Raw genomic sequence first — 24,903 nt, forward strand, 5'->3', positions numbered from 1 at the left:
ATAAAAAGAAACATCTATTTCAGGCCACTGATAATGCTTCCCAAATAGAAGAAGGGAAACACGTATGGCAAGAAACAAACTGCCTTCATTTAGTTACAAGTAGAAATAAATCTCTTTGCTCGTGAATTGGCAGAAAAAAGACCCAATCTAAAATGATAACTGAAACAACCCCCAAACTGACATATACATAGAAATTGCAGAGTGTTCAAAACCTAGAACTGCAGTGATGTTAAAAACTCGGACCAGAGATACCTACTGCTGATAATAGCACCATGCTAAAAACGACTGTTCAAAGATTAACATACTTTGTAAATTACAGTTGTATGCTGTGGGATATGAGAAAACACAAAAAAGCTTTGTAAATTTCTCGGTGCCGGTGTAGCAGATCTCAAAAATTACTACACACGATGTTCGTAATCACACATTTAATGCTCATCGTGGCGCTGCTTGAGATCCTGTCCTCGGCTGCGGGACGGCGTGGGGGTGACGCATCATGCTGGGGCGGTAGTGTAGCTCGCTTGACGCTCTGCCGGCGATTGCGGCTTCTACTAAGGCTGCCATGTGCTCTGCCGACCATTGTAATTCCTGACGAGCTCTGGAAGAACTATAACGAGGCACTCAGCGCAGTGCTCAATGCGGCTGCCGTGTGAGACGGCATGTGGAGGAGTCTTGTTACGTCACAGGAGTGACGTGATCCATTCTGCAAGTCCAAACACAAGTACTGACTCAGCGTCAAGTGTGTAGGTGAATGCGACCAAACAGAAGCTGTCACCAGTCTAGAACAATGGCATGCTTTCACAACACCTGTGTGTGTGTGTGTGTGTGTGTGTGTGTGTGTGTGTGTGACCAGCGGTATTTTCACAGACAAAGTCCTTCCTGAGATACAGGTGTCTAATAGCCCCGTTGTCTAAATTTTTAGTAGCAGCCTTCAATAATACAGATATTTCTAGCACATTTTGCCATTAATGCTGACGCTGCGCGCTCGTAGTTTGTGTTTTCAGCTGCTATGTTGGTGACAAAGTTTGGCGGGTGGCATAAACTTCCTCCTTTCGGTCATTGGTGGTTCCGAAAACAGTTAAAATAATTTTCAGTAGATTTCAGTACATCAAATGAAAAAGCAAGTTTACTCTTGCCAGTCACTGTTTATTATCTCCTCGGCGAATTTCAAAGGTTTAAACCTCCATCAAACAGTGATTGGTAACTGTAAACATTTTGTTTCATTTAATGTCAATAACAGTCGCGGTAAAGCCTAACCTAAAATGTTCGTATTTAAAGATATCAGTACATTAATTTTATTAATTTTCATTATTAACATTATTTTATTCTTCAATCACTACAGGGCCAAAATACTGCCCCCAATAACTATTATGAGAGGCACTGCATGTTGCTTGGCATAGGCCGACGGGAAGATATTTTAACTGGTAAGCTGATGACTGTTCGTGATTTTAACACAAGTGAGTCCCGTTTTCGACTGTTGCTCCACATTATAATGGGATGGACCCCCTCTCGTTTTCATTTGAGTTACTGCTTCAAGGATCAGTTTCTGATATCTAATTCTATTTTTTCGTGTTTTAGACATGACTTTTATCACTGATGACGGTTTTTATCAGTTGAGGAGAGCTGAGAACTTTGCCTAGTCAAGCCATTTCTTACTCTGTCGTGTTCTGTACCTATTTCCTTTATAATATGGCACGGCATTTGTAAGTAACCTTCATTTGGTACGAAATTACGAATCTTACATATTAAATACGTGTAGGCCCGTTCTTTATGTGGCCTATGTGATCCACACTTAGTTTCCTAACTAGATGTATATTGTTTCCTCCCATGTTTGAGTCTATTCATTCACTACTTGAAGATAACTCAGATAACTTCAATTCCCCATTATCAAACTATTAATCTAAAAAAATTATCTACTGATATGCACCAGAAGGAGCAGTTTAAAAGTTGGGAAACCGATTGTGTGGGTCTCGCCTCGAATTATAAGGGTGAGTAACTAACTATTGTCACCAAGAATAACTACCAAACTATAATAGTAGCTGAAAAATTTGTGGGACAAAAGTTGCATGCGACAATGGGGGCCATAATATGACGTTGGTTTTTTGTTGCTATGTGGGATCGCTACAGAGATATGAAGGTCAAATTTGTTTTTCTAAAATGGGATGGTATAGTTTGGTGCTTATTTTCTGATAGCGGCTATCGAGACGAATCCAATGATGTGTAACTAAGATCTTTGAAGGTCAACGAAGGTCATAAAGGGGGCATGAACTTCCATTTACAGAAGGTGTTCGAACTGATGACCACATTATAAATGCAGTGCTGCAATCTTCTTATCATGGATTGAGAGCTATTCCTTATCACATCGGCACTTGTAGAAGCTCATGCTCTGAAAATTCTTTCTCGCATATCTTCAGGTGTAGTTGGAACGTCTTTATAAACAATGTCTTACGAATCCACACAAGAAAAAATCCAGAGGCGTCAAGTCTGGCGAACGAGCCGGCCACGACACATCTCCGCGTCCAGTCCAACGATTTGGGAATTGTCTCTGCAATTCATTTCTAGCCATCAGCGAAAAATGTGCCGGTCACCCATCATGTTGATACCACATTTTGTTCCTTGTTCCTAAAGGTATTTCTTCCAATACAGGCCTAATTTTCTTGCAGGATTCCTACCATCAAGATTTCCTTTGATAAAGTAGGGGCCTATAATACTGTCCTCCAGAATCTCACACCATACATTCACCGATCACGGTATTTGGTGTGTAACTTGCCGCAGCCAACATGGATTTTCAGTTGCCCAATAATGCGTGTTATGCAAATTAACATTTCCATGGTTCGTGAATATAGAATCGTCAGTAAATAAAATCAAATTAATAAATGTGTCATCCCATCAGCAGAATTCAATGCGACGTATACAATCCGTACCTGTTAATTCATGATGGAGACTGGTATGGTAAGTATGATATTTATGGCGATGCAGAACACGAACAACACTACTCTGGCTCATGCCAGATTACCTTGCGATTTGATGCGACCTTACAAGGATTTCGAACGGCAGTGGTAAGTGTACAAATTTCCGTTTCCTCGTTAGTAACTTCCCTTTGCTGGGTATGTTTCCGATGCGTTTAAGATTCAGTTGTTCTCAATTTACCATACGTATATTTAAATGTACGACGTGTAGGGTGAGCACATTGAGTATATCTTTCAGCGTATAAGTCTCTAGCTCTCACTGAATTTCGTTGGCGTTCTCCGTAAATGAGAAGCATATCGACTTGTTCTTCGAAGAAATACATCATTTACATTCTCTTGATTCGACGATACTAGTCTTACCGTTCCTGTTAGTGTTGTATTACGAATGGTGTTTACATGTCAGTGGCACATTAGATGGATACGCCGCGTTCGACGAATATTTACTACGAATATTTGCACGATATACGAGAGAGAATTATTAGGGCATGCGCTTCTACAATTGCAGAAGCGATAAGGAATAGCTCTCAATCCATGATAAGATGATTGCAGCTGCATTGATACCAACGGTCATCACTTCGAACACCTGTAAATGGACGTTCATGCTACATTTTTAGCCTTCGTTGACCTTCAAAGACTTTACTGTTACACACCATTGGATTCGTCTCGATAGCCGGCATCAGAAAATAAGAACCAAACTATAGCAACCCATTAAAAAAAATAGACCTTCATATCTCTGACGCGACCCCACGTAGCAACAAAAAACAAACATCATGTTGTGGCCCCCATTGTGCCATGCAACATGTCCCACAAACTTTTCAGCTACTATCATACTTTCGGAGTTATTCTAGGTGGCTGTATAAATACAGCTACAGCACACTTTCTGACTTTTCATTCAGTTATATATTTTGATAGTTTTAACACCTATATTTAAATAACTGTTTACTGTAATAATTGTCAGCTACACTGAAGTGCCAAAGGAACTGATACAGGGAGGCGTATTCAAATACAGAGATATGTAAACAGGCAGAATACAGGGCTGCGGTAGCTCAAGCCAATGTAAGAGAACAAGTGTCTGACGCAGTTGTTGGATTGGTTACTGCTGCTACAATGATAGGTTATCAAGACTTCAGTGAGTTTTAACGTGGTCCTATAGTCGGCGCACGAGCCGTGGGACACAAAATATCAGAGGTAGCGATGAAGTGGGGATTTTACAATACGAGCATTTCACGAGTGTACCATGAATATCAGGAATCGGGAAAAAACATTGCTGCGGCCGGAAATAGATCCTGCAAGAGCGGAACCAACGACGACTGAAGAGAAGCGTTCAGCGTGACAGAAGTGGAATCCTTCCGCAAATTGCGCAGATTTCAATGATGGGCTATCAACAAGTGTGAGCGTGCGAACCGTTCAACGAAATATCATCGATATGGGCTTTTGGAGCCGAAAGCCCACTAGCGTACCTTTGACGACTGCTTGACACAATGCTTCACGCCTCGCCTGAGCCCCTCAACAACGACATTGGATTGTTGCTGAATGGAAACATGTTTCCGGGTCGGTCGAGTCTCGTTTCAAATTGTATCGAGTAGATTGACGTGTACGGGTATGGACACAACCTCGTGAATCTATGGACCCTGCACGTAAGCAGGGGAGTGTTCAAGTTGGTGGAGGCTCTGTAATGGTGTGGGGAGTGTGCAGTTGAAGTGATATGAGACCCCTGATACGACTCTGACAGATGAAGTGAATAAGCACCCTGTCTGATCACCTCCATCCATTCATGTTCACTGTGCATTCCGACGGACTTGGGCAATTCTAGCAGGATAAGCGACACCCCACACATCCAGAAGTGCTAGAGAGTGGCTTCAGGAACACTCTTCGGGATATAAACATTTCCGCTGGCCACGAAACTCTCCAAACATAAACATTATTGAGCACATTTGGGATGCGTTGCAACGCGATGTTCAGAAGAGATCTGTCCCCCTTCTACTCTTACGGGTTTGTGGACAGCCCTACGGGATTTATGGTGTCAGTTGCCTCCAGCACTACTTCAGACGTTAGTCGAGTCCATGCCATGTCGTGTTGCTCTACAAAAGCATAAATCCAGAAAGTTGGTTTGAATAACATCTGCTGTGCTAGTCAAGGCACTATTGGAAGTAGCACATTCTTGCCGTCCTTACGATAAACTGAGGCTCCAGGTCACAGAGTAAAACGGAATTTTTCAATATAGGTCTAGTAAGAGAAAGAGGGAACTCAGTTTATGCACTTGGGCCATGGGACAAGCGCAGCTACTACTGCCTCTGCGACTTTCTACACGACGTTTGGCCTAATAAATAACAACATCGACAATATGAACCATACTCTTCAATTGCCTTTTTATTTCAGGACAACAAATGGCAGAAGATTATGATCGGAAGAAAGGTCAGTGTAGCTGGCAGAAGATATATGTAACAAAAGCTAAGTATGGAGTACTTATCAGAAGTGTGGTCCAAAAATCAGCAAACAGAATGGAAGTCGAGAAATACTGCTTACTATAACCGAACAGAACAGGAATTTGTGTAGGTGTACACTTCATCGTAAAATCAGAAATCAAAGAAAGAAATAAAATAAAATAAAGTAAATACTGCATTACTTGTTTCCAAAATAAAGGAAATATGTTCAATGGAAATCATTCAGTTCTATGTATCAGCGTATTCACTGATAAATGACAATTTACCAAGTAAAACATGGCAACCGAAGATTTCAATGCAAAAATTAAAGAGGATTTCTTCATTGGGAAACCAAATACGTTACTAGATGGTTCAAATGGTTCAAATGGCTCTGAGCACTATGGGACTTAACATCTGTGGTCATCAGTCCCCTAGAACTTAGAACTACTTAAACCTAACTAACCTAAGGAAATCACACACATCCATGCCCGAGGCAGGATTCGAACCTGCGACTGTAGCAGTCGCGCGGTTCCGGACTGAGCGCCTAGAACCGCTAGTACGTTACTAGAAATGATAGAGGTGAGGCACAAGTACAGTTTACCAAAACTGGCAGGCTGAAACAGGAAATTAGCTTCCTACACACCGGGATGCGGAACCTAAGGTCAAATTCCTCGAAATTCATCTGGAACTACAAAATCACATCAAAATCTATGAAATATATAATGACATCGTGAATAAATCAAACAATATACAGAAGCACAAAAATAAAAGTAAATCGGTGAGGTCAACAATAAAAATATGCATACTTTTGAAATTAAAGAAACTGTTAAATACAAAAGGCAAACAAATCACACGTGCTATAAATGTCTGGTCAACCTTACTTACACACAACTTTCTAACCAAGAAGTAAATTTACTAGAAAAAAAGGCCCAAATATAATGTCAGCACACACAGTGCACGCAGGACAATGAATAATCTTCTCACGGAAAGTTAATACGTACTGAAACTAGAAAGAAACAGTAACTTCAGTGCATATATGAGAAGAAAGTTAGTTGCAGAAGAAATTAGATGCACAATAAAGGAAAACAAAAATAACATATTGGCAGCAACAAAAAGAGAAAAAGAAAAAAACACCCAGAAAAATAATGTATAAATTTAGAAAGAAAAGCGGTCTTTTCATGAAGGCTGACAAGGGCAATACTGTGTTAATAATAAAACAGGAGGAATACAAAAAAAACCCTTAAAATTTGTAGGAGACAACAATACAGTAAAGCTAACCAGTGACCCAACACAAAGATACCATGAAAAATATATACACTCTAAAAAACACCTCACACACTCACATAACATGAAGTGAAACGAAAGAACACTAAGGCACCTACACTAAACAGCCTTCTATAAATCCGCAAGCTGGATATCCTGATATGCCTACTTGTACATTTCAAAAGTGCATGTACATATCGCCTAGCCAGAAAAATACACACATATTTACAGAAAAATTGTGTATACACAAATAACCGAAGGATACACAACACAGTAGAGCTGATACGAAAGATCAAACACCTCAAGCTACACAGATACACTCACATCATTCAACATTACATCCATGTATACCAATATTCACATCACAAAAACTAATAACATCGTCAAACAGCAATTAGAATAAAATAAACACGGTCCCAAATCCAACCTAAAAGAAATAACAAATATTCTAAAATTAATCATAGAGCAAAACTGTCTCTTATTTGACAATAAGTTCTGCCCACAAAAGATACCTTTCCCGAAAGTTCGCCAGTCAGTGGACTCCCACCAAACCTTTTCCTTAATCATATTGAGAATTTGTTGTTGTTGTTGTGGTCTTCAGTCCATAGACTGGTTTGATGCCGCTCTCCATGCTACCCTATTTGTGCAAGCTTCTTCATCTCCAAGTACTTACTGCAGCCTACATCCTTCTGAATCTGCTTAGTGTAATCATCTCTTGGTCTCCCTCTACGAGTTTTACCCTCCACGCTGCCCTCCAATGCTAAATTTGTGATCCCTTGATGCCTCAGAACATGTCCTACTAAACGGTCCTTCTTTTTGTCAAGTTGTGCCACAAACTCCTCTTCTCCCCAATTCTATTCAATACTTCATCATTAGTTAAGTGATCTACCCATCTAATCTTCAGCATTCTTCTGTAGCACCACATTTCGAAAGCTTCTATTCTCTTCTTGTCCAAACTATTTATCGTCCATGTTTCACTTCCATACATGGCTACACTCCATACAAATACTTTCAGAAACGACTTCCCGACACTTAAATCTATACTCACTGTTAACAAATTTCTCTTCTTCAGAAACGCTTTCCTTGCCATTGCCAGTCTACATTTTATATCTTCTCTACTTCGACTATCATCAGTTATTTTGCTCCCCAAATAGCAAAACTCCTTTACTACTTTGCGTGTCTCATTTCCTAATCTAATTCCATCAGCATCACACGACTTAATTCAACTACATTCCATTATCCTCGTTCTGCTTTTGTTGATGTTCATCTTATACCATCCTTTCAAGACAATTTCCATTCCGTTCAACTGCTCTTCCAAGTCCTTTGCTGTCTGACAGAAATAGAATGTAATCGGCGAACCTCAAAGTTTTTATATCTTCCCCATGGATTTTAATACCTACTCCGAATTTTTCTTTGGTTTCCTATACTGCTTGCTCAATATACAGATTGAATAACATCGGGGAGAGGCTACAACCCTGTCTCACTCCATTCCCAACCGCTGCTTCCCTTTCATGTCCCTCGACGCTTATAACTGCCATACGCTTTCCGTACAAATTGTAAATAGCCTTTCGCTCCCTGTATTTTATCCCTGCCACCTTTAGAATTTGAAAGAGAGTATTCCAGTCAACATTGTCAAAAGTTTTCGCTAAGTCTACAAATGCTAGAAACGTAGGTTTGCCTTTCCGTAATCATTCTTCTAAGATAAGACGTAAGGTCAGTATTGCCTTACGTGTTCCAAACTGATCTTCCCCGAGGTCGGTTTCCACCAGTTTTTCCACTCGTCCGTAAAGAATTCGTGTTAGTATTTTGCAGTTGTGACTCATTAAACTGATAGTTCGGTAGTTTTCACATCTGTCAACACCTGCTTCTTCTTGAAGTCTGAGGGTATTTCGCCGCTCTCATACATCTTGCTCACCAGATGGTAGAGTTTTGTCAAGACTGGCTCTCCCAAGGCAGTGACTAGTTCTAACGGAATGTTGTCTACTCCCGGGGCCTTGTTTTGGCTCAGGTCTTTCAGTGCTCTATCAAACTCTTAACGCAGTATCGTATCTCCCATTTCATCTGCGTCTACACCCTCTTCCATTTCCATAATTTGTCCTCAAGTACATCGCCCTTGTATAGACCCACAATATACTCCTTCCACCTTTCTGCTTTCCCTTCTTTGCTTAGAATTGGGTTTCCATCTGAGCTCTTGATATTCATACAAGTGGTTCTCTTTTCTGCAAAGGTGTCTTTAATTTTTCTGTAGGCAATATCTATCTTACCCCTAGTGAGACAAGCCTCTACATCCTTACATTTGTCCTCTAGTCATCCCTGCTTAGCCATTTTGCACTTCCTGTCGATGTCATTTTTGAGACGTTTTCATTCCTTTTTGCCCGCTTCATTTACTGCATTTTTATATTTTCTCCTTTCATCAATTAAATTCAATATTTCTTCTGTTGCCCAAGGATTTCTACTGGCCCTCGTCTTTTTACCTATTTGATCGTCTGCTGCCTTCACTACTTCATCCCTCAGAGCTACCCACTCTTCTTCTACTGTACTTCTTTCCCCCATTCCTGTCAATTGTTCCCTTATACTCTCCCTGAAACTCTGTACAACCTCTGGTTCTTTCAGTTTATCTAGGTCCCACCTCCTTAAATTCCCACCTTTTTGCAGTTTCTTCAGTTTCTATCTACAGGTCATAACCAATATATTGTGGTCAGAGTCCACATCTGCCCCTGGAAATGTCTTACAATTTAAAACCTGGTTCCTAAATCTCTGTCTTACCATTATATAATCTATCTGATACCTTCTAGTATCTCCAGGATTCTTCCATGTACACAACCTTCTTTCATGATTCTTGAACCAAGTGTTAGCTATGATTAAATTATGCTCTGTGCAAAACTCTACCAGGCGGCTTCCTCCTTCATTTCTTAGCCCCAATCCATATTCACCTACTATGTTTAATCTCTCACTTTTCCTACTCTCGACTTCCAGTCACCCATGACTATTAAATTTTCGTCTTCCTTCACTACCTGAATAATTTCTTTTATCTCATCATACATTTCATCAATTTCTTCATCATCTGCAGAGCTAGTTGGCATGTGTACTACTGTAGTAGGCGTGGGCTTCGTGTCTATCTTGGCCACAATAATGCGTTCACTATGCTGTTTGTAGTAGCTAACCCGCACTCCTATTTTTTATTCATTATTAAACCTACTCCTGCATTACCCCTATTTGATTTTGTATTTATAACCCTGTAATCACCTGACCAAAAGTCTTGTTCCTCCTGCCACCGAACGTCACTAATTCCCACTATATCTAACTTTAACCTATCCATTTCCCTTTTTAAATTTTCTAACCTACCTGCCCGATTAAGGGATCTGACATTCCAAGCTCCGATCCGTTGAACGCCAGTTTTCTTTTTCCTGATAATGACGTCCTCCTTAGTAGTCCCCGCCCGGAGATCCGAATGGGGGACTATTTTACCTCCGGAATATTTTACCCAAGAGGACGCCATCATCATATAACCATACAGTATAGCTGTACTATTGAGAACTAGATATTTCAATCCATGATAAGACCCAAACAATACAGCATAGCATGTTGGTACTGCTATGTAAATGACATCAGATGATTTCTGGGTGAGACACTCAGTCACATCCAACAACCCCATAGTGACATAAACATAGTGAATCCAAAACAAAAGCAATGTAGAAACAGAAAATAACTAAAAGTTAAATTTCCTAGCCCTCACAATATGCAGACATCAACCAGGAAAGTCACCACCAAGAGCAAAACCATTCACAAGAACTCAGACCAACCATTTACTCACAAAGAAGCTGGTTTCCAATACATGCGGCATGGACTGAACAAGACTCCAATCAGGGAAGACGATTATAAAAATGAACTGCAGACAATTAAATAAATATCTGTGAACAATAGAAACAACACAAACATGATAAGCTGTATCACAAAATTAAAAGAAAAAGGAGAAAGATATTTAGCACACAAAAATAAACAAATCATCAGAAATACACTCCTGGAAATGGAAAAAAGAACACATTGACACCGGTGTGTCAGACCCACCATACTTGCTCCGGACACTGCGAGAGGGCTGTACAAGCAGTGATCACACGTACGGCACAGCGGACACACCAGGAACCGCGGTGTTGGCCGTCGAATGGCGCTAGCTGCGCAGCATTTGTGCACCGCCGCCGTCAGTGTCAGCCAGTTTGCCGTGGCATACGGAGCTCCATCGCAGTCTTTAACACTGGTAGCATGCCGCGACAGCGTGGACGTGAACCGTATGTGCAGTTGACGGACTTTGAGCGAGGGCGTATAGTGGGCATGCGGGAGGCCGGGTGGACGTACCGCCGAATTGCTCAACACGTGGGGCGTGAGGTCTCCACAGTACATCGATGTTGTCGCCAGTGGTCGGCGGAAGGTGCACGTGCCCGTCGACCTGGGACCGGACCGCAGCGACGCACGGATGCACGCCAAGACCGTAGGATCCTACGCAGTGCCGTAGGGGACCGCACCGCCACTTCCCAGCAAATTAGGGACACTGTTGCTCCTGGGGTATCGGCGAGGACCATTCGCAACCGTCTCCATGAAGCTGGGCTACGGTCCCGCACACCGTTAGGCCGTCTTCCGCTCACGCCCCAACATCGTGCAGCCCGCCTCCAGTGGTGTCGCGACAGGCGTGAATGGAGGGACGAATGGAGACGTGTCGTCTTCAGCGATGAGAGTCGCTTCTGCCTTGGTGCCAATGATGGTCGTATGCGTGTTTGGCGCCGTGCAGGTGAGCGCCACAAGCAGGACTGCATACGACCGAGGCACACAGGGCCAACACCCGGCATCATGGTGTGGGGAGCGATCTCCTACACTGGCCGTACACCACTGGTGATCGTCGAGGGGACACTGAAAAGTGCACGGTACATCCAAACCGTCATCGAACCCATCGTTCTACCATTCCTAGACCGGCAAGGGAACTTGCTGTTCCAACAGGACAATGCACGTCCGCATGTATCCCGTGCCACCCAACGTGCTCTAGAAGGTGTAAGTCAACTACCCTGGCCAGCAAGATCTCCGGATCTGTCCCCCATTGAGCATGTTTGGGACTGGATGAAGCGTCGTCTCACGCGGTCTGCACGTCCAGCACGAACGCTGGTCCAACTGAGGCGCCAGGTGGAAATGGCATGGCAAGCCGTTCCACAGGACTACATCCAGCATCTCTACGATCGTCTCCATGGGAGAATAGCAGCCTGCATTGCTGCGAAAGGTGGATATACACTGTACTAGTGCCGACATTGTGCATGCTCTGTTGCCTGTGTCTATGTGCCTGTGGTTCTGTCAGTGTGATCATGTGATGTATCTGACCCCAGGAATGTGTCAATAAAGTTTCCCCTTCCTGGGACAATGAATTCACGGTGTTCTTATTTCAATTTCCAGGAGTGTATATAAACGCAGACGACAGGACGTAAACACAAAGAACAGGTTTATATAGAAAACACATACAAACACGCATGAATAAGAAACACCCACAAAACAAGCAGATGGTACACTCTGACTTACAACAACAAAGTAGTCCACAGAATAGGGAACATACTCAAAAACAAGAACTAAAAGTAACTTACAGAATAGATAACTCAATACAGAGAAAATTAAGAACAACCACTAACAACACTGCAAACAGAACACCTTCGGTATTTACTAACTGATATTCCATGGCTACAATCCAATTAATATTGGAGAGACAAGCCGAAATTTCATTATTAGGTACACAGAACACAGAGGCGTACTAAAAAGACCTCCATATGGATATAGACCACAGGTGAACAGACATCAACACTGACCCAAAAATTCTTAAGTGCGGCGACATCCCTCCACAGAAAATAACAGCTGACGAAAACCACGAAATACAGAAATCCTTAGCTGAGAGAGATAATCAGTCTGTTTCCTACTGCCCACTACTGAGCGTTCCTGCTTTCGTGGTGGATGACGAGCACTAAGGGTTTTAAAAACATTTTCATTAGATTTTCATACAATTTTCACAGAGTATTTGGGAAGTAATTATTATTCTATGCTTTCACTTGCTGTAACTTTGCCTTAAACATTTTATAAAGTTACTTCCCTACTTTATAAATCACCATTACTGTGGAACTGAAGGGCAGTTCGAAAATTTTACAACTAACAGAGATGCAAAAGTGAGCAGTAGGTAAAAAAGGTTGACTGCCGTTGCCCTAGTTGAAGGAAAATACATAGCTCTCTGAACTGAACTCTGTTCTCTACCCTCAAAGAAATATCAAGACAACACTAACCGATCAGCACACCCTCCCAACCACACACACAGTGTCACACATCCAAAACTCCTGCCCAGAACACATTCAACTGTTCAACTACTCACGCTCTAGTTTTTGTACCTTGTAAACAGTGACAATGAAAGTTTAAAAAGTGCAGTTTTTCTCAGTGAAGATAGTGTAGAAACCAGAGAAAGTAAGTGAAACACACACACACACGACCGCCTGCGTGCGAAAATAAGTTTCTACATTAAGTTCTCTATGGTTGCGGATGACAGACTGCGAGAGAAAACAACATAGGTATAGTAAAAAAAAAATCTTGTCTGTTTACCAACCTTGTGTATAATTTCAACACTCAATTTTATATACGAACAGATAGTAAAGAACAACTATCCTGTTATTTAGTAGAAAGAAAATAAAACAAATCCACTGATGATGTTATGTCTTAAGTGAAACACGGCTGGGTGAAAAAAGAAAAAAATTGTTTAGTCAAGGCGGATCACATGCAAAAATAAATTTATTTGTAACGGAACACGGGCATAATAACTTAAACCTCATGATGGGTAGATAACATTTGAAATTCTGAGTAAAGTGTGGAGAGGTTATATATATAATTGTACGGATGTGCACCTAACGTCGGCTCTCTAAAGTTACCACAACACTTGCACACACAGAGCGACCGTTTTCTCTAAGTAACAGAATAAAAGGAGAAGAGTACGCTGCCATTTAGTGTACCTACGTAATCAGTAAATCGAAACAGCTCTTTCAAACAAGAAACGCACATATCCTGTAACGTCATCCTAAAATGCGAACAAAGAGGAAGACAGCCTAAAATAAATACAATCCTACGAGATATTAACGTGCAGCTTAGGTTTGCACACCTGTGGTTTGCCGTCAACAGCTTTCTACCGTAGGATACTCTTTGCTGCTGTAGTAAGCATAAATACGCCTGCGAACTGCACCAGTCTTGAAAGAATCTAAATCGGTGACAGGGTGAGGATGCTTTTTCTTCTTTCCAGGAGTCGCTGAAAAAATGTTATGCAGACGGCCCGGAATCGTTACGTCTCACGTCTACATCTTTCAGCTTTTGGAATAACATTCCCTTGCTTACTACTGTTCTTGCTTAAATTTCAAGAGCTTTTGATGATCGTTCCACAACGTTATCGGCAGGAACTGATGGCTGCCCATGAATACTTGGGTATTCTTTCTCCTGCTAGTAAAACTCACGAGTTCTCCGTAGTAATTTCAATGCATCGCTGTCTAGCGGCGCACCTTGAGGCAAAGGATTGTCACTAAGTGAACAAAGTTTTTTTGAATACCACAATTTTCTAAGCCACATCGAAACAAAGCACAGTTCAAGCACTCGACAGAAACGACGCACAATGTATAATGTTTACGTTCACTCTAAACATAGCCGGCAACGCGGGAACTTTGACGTCACGACCGGCGGCGATTACCACGCTGGGATTGGTTCACGCCCCAGTCTTAGCGCAACACGCTTCTCGTTCTTCACTTGATACCTATTACGCTGCTAACGTGAAACGGACACGTCATGTGCAAAGTTTGAGCGGCCTAGATAGCTAGGTTCTCTGTCGCTCGGTTGCTACCCTGTGTGCATCGAGTCGAGATCGCGATAACGCAGCAACAGAAAGCGTATTGCATTCTCCATTTCAACAGTGCAAATCAGCCACAACCGGGTTGTGTCATTTTCTTCGAGACTGCACCTCCTACAGCTCAGACCATTTCACGATGACACGAGCAGCTTCACGGAACTGGTTGTTTATATAGTGCTCGTTCAATGCGTATACTGTGTTCAATAGCTATAAACGTAGTCCACAGAAACCTACTCGTCTTTGCAGCAGTCAGTTTGCCATTGCCCGTATGTCAGCGTGGCATGTTTCCCGGTGACGATTGTATTTTAAATCATACAGGATTCCATTATTACAAGACCTCCATGGTGGTGATAAACAGCAACATGTAGAACTTTTGGGAATTTATTCAGAATGTGGAGATGGAAGATAATTACCTTTCAAGTTTAGTGTTCGATGATGAGGCTAAGTTCGATTTGTGCAGAAAATTGAAAAATATGGGGAAATAAGCACCCACATACCATATTCGAGCATGGAAGACACGCCCCCCCCCCCCCCCCCCGCAATCTTCAGGCGTTTCACGCCGCAGCCCTAGAAAAAATTTTTGTGGAAATCACATCACGAGCTTTCATATGTTGGAGGTCGGCTTTCCTCCCAAAATGGCGAGAGGATGTCGAAAATCTCATGTTTCAACAAGATCGGGCACCATCGCAGTGGCACCTAAAAGTAAAATCATTTCTTAAAAATGAGCTGACGATGTATCGCTCGTAAAAGGCATACGGATATCGCATTGCTCCATTGACCCCCAGGTTTGCCTCATATCACGGCATTTCTTTTTTTGTGGGAAACGTGCTCGGAAAATAACTGGGACTAATTTTATTATTGCCAAGGTGTTTGTCACACGTCCGCTGGAGAGAACATTGAACATCAATGGAAGGTAAATGAAAACTTTGATCCTAAACTTAATCGTAAAAAGTATCCCACATTTGTATGTGCGTGTATGTAGAATATGTACCTCAATAAAATAGTATCGTACTTTTGAAAATATAAACTTTGAAGTCCTGTGCGTAAGTTAAAATACGCCCTAAGTTTGAATCTCCGTTCATGTAGAGGCTGTAGTCTCGTGAAATCGTATGAAACATTTTTAAATATCCTGTATCATGAACAAGTAAATATACTGTGATGTTAGTGTACTATACCCTAGCTTATTAAAAAGAGGCAAACACGAATTTCATAAATAAACGCCACATACAGGCATGATGGTTGGCTTTTGAAATGAGTATACCTTTTTGTGGCACGTTACCACGAAATATTATCCAATATCAAGCTTCTAGGACAGAAAATACAACTAGAATATATCAATAGAGCTGAAATATTTCGAACTTCTACATCTACATCTACATCCATACTCCGCAAGCCACCTGACGGTGTGTGGCGGAGGGTACCTTGAGTACCTCTATCGGTTCTCCCTTCTATTCCAGTCTCGTATTGTTCGTGGAAAGAAGGATTGTCGGTATGCTTCTATGTGGGCTCTAATCTCTCTGATTTTATCCTCATGGTCTCTTCGCGAGATATACGTAGGAGGGAGCAATATACTGCTTGACTCTTCGGTGAAGGTATGTTCCCGAAACTTCAACAAAAGCCCGTACCGAGCTACTGAGCGTCTCTCCTGCAGAGTCCTCCACTGGAGTTTATCTATCATCTCCGTAACGCTTTCGCGATTACTAAATGATCCCGTAACGAAGCGCGCCGCTCTCCGTTGGATCTTCTCTATCACTTCTATCAACCCTATCTGGTACGGATCCCACGCCGCTGAGCAGTATTCAAGCAGTGGGCGAACAAGCGCACTGTATCCTACTCCCTTTGTTTTCGGATTGCATTTCGTTAGGATGCTTCCAATGAATCTGTCTGGCATCTGCTTTACCAACAATCAACTTTACATGATCGTTCCATTTTAAATCACTCCTAATGAGTACTCCCAGATAATTTATGGAATTAACTGCTTCCAGTTGCTGACCTATTTTTTAGCTAAATTATAAGGTATCTATCTTTCTATGTATTCGTAGCACATTACACTTGTCTACATTGAGATTCAATTGCCATTCCCTGCACCATGCGTCAATTCGCTGCAGATCCTCCTGCATTTCAGTACAATTTTCCATTGTTACAACCTCTCGATATACCACAGCATCATCCGCAAAAAGCCTCAGTGAACTTCCGATGTCATCCACAAGGTTATTTATGTATATTGTGAATAGCAACGGTCCTACGACACTCCCCTGCGGCACACCTGAAATCACCATTGCTTCTGAAGCAATTGAGAATGACATGCTGCGTTCTGTTATCTAGGAACTCTTCAATCCAATCACACAATTGGTCTGATAGCCCATATGCTCTTACTTTGTTCATTAAACTACTGTGAGGAACTGTATCGAACGCCTTGCGGAAGTCAAGAAACACGGCATCTACCTGTGAACCCGTGTCTATGGCCCTCTGAGTCTCGTGGACGAATAGCGCGAGCTGGGTTTCACACGACCGTCTTTTTCGAAACCCATGCTGATTCATACAGAGTAGATTTCTACTCTCCAGAAAAGTCATTACACTCGAACATAATACGTGTTCCAAAATTCTACAACTGATCGACGTTAGAGATATAGGTCTATAGTTCTGCACATCTGTTAGACGTCCCTTCTTGAAAATCTTCTAGGAAGATTTATTCTACTTTTATAGGAAGCCCGTCCCGAGAAAGTAGCGTCTGTTCAATTTTATGTAAAGAAGAAGAACTGCCTGGCTGCCTTACCTCTTATTCCGTACTGCTTCTACCAATAGATCAAAATACCAAGGTCGATAGATTGAAAAACATTCAGTCACAAAAACTATCCATTCGCTGTATTTTTTATCAGTACTACCCACTAGGAGAAAAGCATTACTTTTCAAATCAAGAGCAACATCTAACATCTGACTGCGCAAAACTGTTAATAGATTTCTGGTCAACTACCAAAGACGAAACTTTTTTCAATCTCGGCATCCGCATCGCGTACTTCCGTTGCTAAAAAAACCTGTCAGCACAGTTTAACCCCTCCTGCTAGTAGGAGGGTTTGCTTATCACTAGTTCTATAAGGGTCGTCCAAAAAGAAACGAGCCGGAGGCATAATTACAGAAACCAGTACCTGTATGTTAGAAGTATTGACCCTGGATGTTGAGACACTTGTTTCACTGTGACACAAGGCGTGAATGGCTGTCTCATAAAATTCCCGGGGCTGCGATGTTAACCAGTTCCGCACTTACAGCTAGATGCCGTCGTCCGAGGTGAATCTTCTGCCCCTCAGAGCCTTTTTAAGGGGACCAAAAATGGCGTAAAAACAGGGAGAGAGGTCCGGAGTGTATGGAGGGTGGCCGAGAACCTCCCATTTGAATTTCTGCAGGATTGCCGCGACTGGGTTGAACGTATGAGGCTTTGCATTGTCGTGGAGTAGAATGACCCCACGGGGGAGATTGCCTGGTCGTTTTGATTTGATCACTTGGCGAAAGGTGGTCAAGGTTTGCGAGTAACGCTGGGCATTCACTGTTGTCCCGTGCTGCAGGAAGTGAATCAGAAGGGGGCCATCTTGATCAAAGAAGAACGTCAGCATAACCTTTCCTGCACTCGTGTGGATGGCCTTGCCTTATTTTTGGTGGTGGTGACCCTGGCATGCTTCCACTGGAGAATTTGTCATTTTGATTCTGGTTCGAAGTGATGACACCATGACTCATCTCTAGCCACTACTATTGCCAGGAACGCATTCCCTTCCCGAGCATAGCGCTGCATATGAGCAAGACAGTGGGCCATTCTACATGCTTCCTGGTGTGGTTGAAGACTGTGGGGCACCCATTGGGCACACACTTTGCGCATGTGCAGTCGTTCTTTCATGACGGTTTGAACACTTCCGACGCCCAATCCGAGCACTGCGGCTATGGGTTTCACTGTCACTCTGCGGTCCTGGGTAATAAGTGCATCCACCAGCTGAACGATGTCATCGGTAATGCAATGTGGTGCTCCAGACCGTGCATCATCGGCTAACGACACCCGCCCATCCCTGAAGCGCTTGTGCCACGTCTTTATCCTTGCAAGGGACATGCAGTGTTCGCCATACACTTGCGACATTCTGTTCCTCCTACTCCTTCCGCTGTCAGAAAACGCCTTTGCTCTTTGCTCTTCTGCTAACGCCTCCATGTCACTGTTCGCAATGCGACTTGCAGCGTTGGACGATTGATGCATGCTGCTGCTAGCTCTTTATAGTCACGTGACGTGCACGTGTGCCCTCTAGCGACGGGCTGTGAACTTCCACGCTCTGGTCGGAACTACACCTCATTACACATGCCACGATATTAGCTTCCTGTCACCGGTTTGCGCATTCCAGACTCCAAATGGCCCTGAGCACTATGGGACTTAACTGCTGAGGTCATCAGTCCCCTAGAACTTAGAACTACTTAAACCTAACTAACCTAAGGACATCACACATACCTATCCCCATGGCACGATTCGAACCTGCGACCGTAGCTGTTGCGCGGTTCCAGACTGTACCGCCTAGAACCGCTCGGCCACCCCGGCCAACTTCAGACTCCAGCTCGTTTCGTTTTGAACGCCACTTATATAACAGTCCAGAGTTAATGCAAACAAAATAGAAAAAGTTCTAAAAATCAGCCACGAGAGACATACTAGCATACAAAGACAAACGTCCAAATGTGCAGTTAGTCTCAGTATTAATACATTATGTAGAGGGTGACGATATGCGTTTGGTGTAACAGATAATCTGTAGAATATTTGACCAGCACTCGAATTTTGCGTCCTGATGTTTTACGGAAGCTTGCAGCTCCCCCATATCTACTAGCGTAAATGATGTAGCCGTTCAACACATGTTGTGAGTGGAGTTACAGGAACGGCTACAGACTTGAGTTGGATATTACAACGATGAACGTTAAATTCTTTCCATTTTTTTATGCTAAGGATCCTGTTTCGGCTTACAGAACAATACGTAACGCCACTTTCTCTCTCAAACACGCCGGCCGGAGTGGCCTAGCGCCGGCCGGAGTGGGCGAGCGGTTCTAGGCGCTACAATCTGGAAACAAGCGACCGCTACGGTGGCAGGTTCGAATCCTGCCTCGGGCGTGGATGTGTGTGATGTCCTTAAGTTAGTTAGGTTTAAGTAGTTCTAAGTTCTCGGGGACTGATGACCTGAGAAGTTGAGTCCCATAGTGCTCAGAGCCATTTGAACCATTTCTCTTAAACACGCAACAACAATCGCAAATTTAATGTTCTTCATGTTGTACTTCGAGTTTCTTGGAAAACACATCACAAGTAAAAACGAAAACAAACATTTTTGTAATGTAAGTAACAGGGAGATAGAAACCAAACATAAAGTCGTGGAGGCATAATAATAGGAGTTGTCATGACGTCACAAATCTGAAGCCGACTTCCGCCACATTAGTTGTCCTATATATTATCACCTTCTGGTGGAAGTTTTTTGATCAAAAATGCGATCTTACATCGTTTGCTTATCATAGTCTAAAATGTAAAGGAAACACATTTCTTTCGTAAGTGGGCTCATTAAAGCGATATTTTCTTTTATATATATGAATTTTCTGTTGCCGTATTTACTTTTACAGCATTGGCTTTATTTCTGTCACCTGACTTTATATTTCCTATCAGTCCAAATCTCTCTACTTCGACCATCATCAGTTATTTTGCTCCCCAAATAGCAAAACTCCTTTACAACTTTAAGTGTCTCATTTCCTAATCTAATTCCCTCAGCATCACCCGACTTAATTCGACTACATAACGTGTTTGTCGCGTGTACGTCGGTGTGTAAAACTTGGTGAACAAGCTGTGGATTACCCTTGAAATCTATGTGCTCTGTGATCTTACTTTCTGAGGCTATAAATTGAAAGGAGGGCACCAAGTACAAAAGATTGTCGTTCTGTACACGCAAGTTCACGGTCGTCTCAGACGCAATGAGTAAACTTTATTCAGATGTATGCCGCTGCGTACGTTAAGCAAAATACGTCACCCAGAGTCCGCGCAAGAAACGATGGCCAATGCACGCTAACCAATTTTCATCCAAAGCGACGAATTCATTCGTTTGTTCGGAAGGGAAGGGCGACAGTGTTTGAAACCTTTCGGCCGATAGGCGATAGCAAATCGGAAGCACACGCCCTGGAGTCTTTCTTTAACATTTTTACAGAGAAGAGTCGGTAAAAAAATTTATTTTCGTGTTACTTATAACTTTATATGTAATATTCATGTTAATGTGCCCATCATTTCGTTAATGGTCACAGTTACAGTGATATTTGAGTCGAAGTAAGACAATGCGCGAAATTATCCGTCGGGGCACACATTTTCAACTGTCTCCGTTGATATTTACCAACGCCAATTAGCAGCTAAAGGTCTGGATTTCATTGTAATTTCATTCTTCGAGAGCTGCAAGATCATCAATGGTACCTGTTCTTTCGGACAGGTCCGAAAGAACAGATACCATTTTCATATAGATAACGCTTACCGGTCAATGATCTTCTTCAGTGTGGATGCACTCACATTGCCCGAACTCTTACGGGAATCGGTAGATTGACTGCCGCGAGTAATGAGTATAGTGCACAGGGACACTACAAATGTAGTGTGCGGACAGAATGTTGGAAGCGTGGGTCTTACGGGGAGAGTGCCAGAGATAAGTCCATACAGTCACACTATCCTCTGTGTCCTCGGTGGCTTAGTCGGATAGAGCGTCTGTCATGAAAGCAGGAGATCCTCGGTTTTAGTCCCGGTCGGGCCACACATTTTCAACAGTCTCCACTGTTATTTATCAATGCCAGTAAGCAGCTCAAGGTCTGGACTTTGTAAATTCAATAATCACTAAAGATTCTTACCCAAGTAGTACTTCGCTGTGGTGCACTTACTAAGGACCATTGTTAAGGTAGAACATAATGAAGTTGCCAGTGATTAGATCATGTTATTGTGGTCTTCAGTCCTGAGACTGGTTTGATGCAGCTCTCCAAGCTACTCTATCCTGTGCAAGCTTCTTCATCTCCCAGTACCTACTGCAACCTACATCCTTCTGAATCTGCTTAGTGTATTCATCTCTTGGTCTCCCTCTACGATTTTTACCCTCCACGCTTCCCTCCAGTACTAAATTGGTGATCCCTTGATGCCTCAGAACATGTCCTACCAACCGATCCCTTGTTCTTGTCAAGTTGTGCCACAAACTCCTCCCCAATTCTATTCAATACCTCCTCATTAGTTATGTGATCTACCCATCTAATCTTCAGCATTCTTCTGTAGCACCACATTTCGAAAGCTTCTATTCTCTCCTTATCGTCCACGTTTCACTTCCATAATAGCTACACTCCATACAAATACTTTCAGAAACGACTTCCTGATACTTAAATCAATAATTGATGTTAACAAATTTCTCTTCTTCAGAACCGCTTTCCTTAGCATTGCCAGTCTACATGTTATATCCTCTCTACTTCGACCATCATCAGTTATTTTGCTCCCCAAATAGCGAAACTCCTTTACAACTTTAAGTATCTCATTTCCTAATCTAATTCCCTCAGCATCACCCGACTTAATTCGACTACATAACATTATCCTTGTTTTGCTTTTGTTGATGTTCATCTTATACCCTCCTTTCAAGACACTGTCCATTCCGTTGACAGGATTACAATGTCATCGGCGAACCGCAAAGTTTTTCTTTTGTGTGGATTTTAATACCTACTCCGAACTTTCCTTTTGTTTCCTTTACTGCTTGCTCAATATACAGATCAAATAACATCGGGGACATACTACAACCCTGTCTCACTCCCTTCCCAACTACTGCTTCCCTTTCATGTCCCTCGACTCTTATAACTGCCATCTGGTTTCTGTACAAATTGTAAATAGCATTTCGCTCCCTGTATTTTACCCTTGCCACCTTCAAAATTTGAAAGAGCGTATTCCAGTCAACATTGCCAAAAGCTTTCTCTAAGTCTACAAATGCTAGAAACGTAGGTTTGCTTTTCCTTAATCTGTTTTCTAAGATAAGTCGTAGGGTCAGTATTGCCTCACGTGTTCCACCATTTCTACGAAATCCAAACTGATCTTCCCCGAGGTCGGCTTCTACCAGTTTTTCCATTCGTCTGTTAAGAATTCCCGTTAGTATTTTGCAGCTGTGACTTATTAAACTGATAGTTCGGTAAATTTCACATCTGTCAACACCTGCTTTCTTTGTGATTAGAATTATTTTATTCTTCTTGAAGTCTGAGGGTATTTCGCCTGTCTCATACATCTTGCTCACCAGATGGTGGAGTTTTGTCAGGACTGGCTCTCCCAAGGCTGTCAGTAGTTTCTAATGGAATGTTGTCTACTCCCGGGGCCTGGTTTCGACTTAGGTCTTTCAGTGCTCTGTCAAACTCTTCACGCAGTATCATATCTCCCATTTCATCTTCATCTACTTTCTCTTCCATTTCCATAATGTTGTCTCAAGAACATCGCCCCTGTGTAGACCCTCTATATACTCCTCCCACCTTTCTGCTTTCCCTTCTTTGCTTAGAACTGGGTTTCCATCTGAACTCTTGATATTCATGCAAGTGGTTCTTTTTTCACCAAAGGTGTTTTTAATTTTCCTGTAGGCAGTATCTATCTTACCCCTAGTGAGATAAGCCTCTACATCCTTACATTTGTCCTCTAGCCATCCCTGCTTAGCCATTTTGCACTTCCTGTCGATCTCATTTTTGAGACGTTTGTATTCATTTTTGCCAGCTTCACTTATTGCAATTTTGTATTTTCTCCTTTCATCAATTAAATTCAGTAACTCTTCGGTTACCCAAGGATTTCTACTAGCCCTCGTCTTTTTACCTACTTGATCCTCTACTGCCTTCACTATTTCATTCCTCAAAGCTACCCATTCTTCTTCTACTGTATTTCTTTCCCCCATTCCTGTCAATTGTTCCCTTATGCTCTCCCTGAAACTCTGTACAACTTCTGGTTCTTTCAGTTTATGCAGGTCTCATCTCCTTAAATTCCCACCTTTCTGCAGTTTCTTCAGTTTCTATCTACAGTTCATAACCAATATATTGTGGTCAGAGTCCACATCTGCCCCTGGAAATGTCTTACAATTTAAAACCTGGTTCCTAAATCTCTGTCTTACCATTATATAATCTATCTGAAACCTTCTAGTATCTCCAGGGTTCTTCCATGTATACAACATTCTTTCACGATTCTTGAACCAAGTGTTAGCTATGATTAAGTTATGCTCTGTGCAAAATTCTACCAGGCGGCTTCCTCTTTCATTTCTTACAAGGGAACCTCCCCATCGCACCCCCCTCAGATTTAGTTATACGTTGGCACAGTGGATAGGCCTTGAAAAACTGAACACAGATCAATCGAGAAAACAGGATGTTGTGTGGAACTATGAAAAAATAAGCAAAATATACAAACTGAGTAGTCCATGTGCAAGATAGGCAACATCAAGGACAATGTCAGCTCACGAGCGCAGTGGTCCCGTGGTTAGCGTGAGCAGCTGTGGAACAATAGGTCCTTGGTTCAATTCTTCCCTCAAGTGAAAATTTTAATTTTTTTTTTCAGTTTATGTGATAAAACTCTTATGTTTTCATCACTTTTTTGGGAATGATTATCACATCCACAAGAAAACCTAAATCGAGCAAGGTAGCTGAATCTTTTTACCCATTCGCCACGCGTACAAGTTAGGTGGGTCGACAACATATTCCTGTCATGTGACGCACATGCCGTCACCAGTGTCGTATAGAAAATATCAGACGTGTTTTCCCGTGGAGGAATCGGTTGACCTATGACCTTGCGATCAAATGTTTTCGGTTCCCATTGGAAAGGCACGTCCTTTCGTCTACTAATCGCACGGTTTTGCGGTGCGGTCGCAAAACACAGACACTAAACTTATTGCAGTGAACAGAGACGTCAATGAACGAACGGACAGATCATAACTTTGCGAAAATAAAGAAAGTAAACTTTTTAGTTGAGGAAAGACTTGAACCAAGGACCTCTCGTTCTGTAGCTACTCACGCTAACCACGGGACCACGGCGCTCCCGAGCTCAAATCGTCCTTGATGTTGCCTATCTTTCGCATGGACTACTCAGTTTGAATATTTTACTAATTTTTTTCACGGTTTCACACAACTTCTTCCTGTTTTCTCGATTGATCTGTGTTCAGTTTTTCAAGGCCTATCCACTGTGCCAACGTATAACTAAATCTGAGGGGGATGCGATGGGGAGGTTCCCTTGTTAGCCACAATCCATATTCACCTACTACGTTTCCTTATCTTCCTTTTCCTACTACCGAATTCCAGTCACCCATGACTATTAAATTTTCGTCTACCTTCACTACCTGAATAATTT

Source organism: Schistocerca nitens, chromosome 1 (genome assembly GCF_023898315.1).
Source record: "Schistocerca nitens isolate TAMUIC-IGC-003100 chromosome 1, iqSchNite1.1, whole genome shotgun sequence".
Classification (NCBI taxonomy): domain Eukaryota; kingdom Metazoa; phylum Arthropoda; class Insecta; order Orthoptera; family Acrididae; genus Schistocerca; species Schistocerca nitens.